Raw genomic sequence first — 224 nt, 5'->3', positions numbered from 1 at the left:
TCCTAGATTTACTTTTCTCATAAATGTGGTTTTCATCTGGGTGTCAACCAAAACACATACACCTTAGCCTATAAAGCAGCACTAAACATTACAACCAACCTAATAACAGCAGGCTCAGTGCAAAGCCGACACAATGGATGACCAACAGCCTCTTTTGCAATAAGGCATTTTAGGTGGTATGGTCTTGCTTCTTTCCAGCGCTCTGACGCTTTCTGCTGCCGAAA

This window comes from Sinocyclocheilus grahami, unplaced genomic scaffold (assembly GCF_001515645.1).
Source record: "Sinocyclocheilus grahami isolate Dianchi unplaced genomic scaffold, SAMN03320097.WGS_v1.1 scaffold2459.1, whole genome shotgun sequence".
Lineage (NCBI taxonomy): Eukaryota > Metazoa > Chordata > Actinopteri > Cypriniformes > Cyprinidae > Sinocyclocheilus > Sinocyclocheilus grahami.
This window is presented reverse-complemented; position numbering follows the sequence as displayed.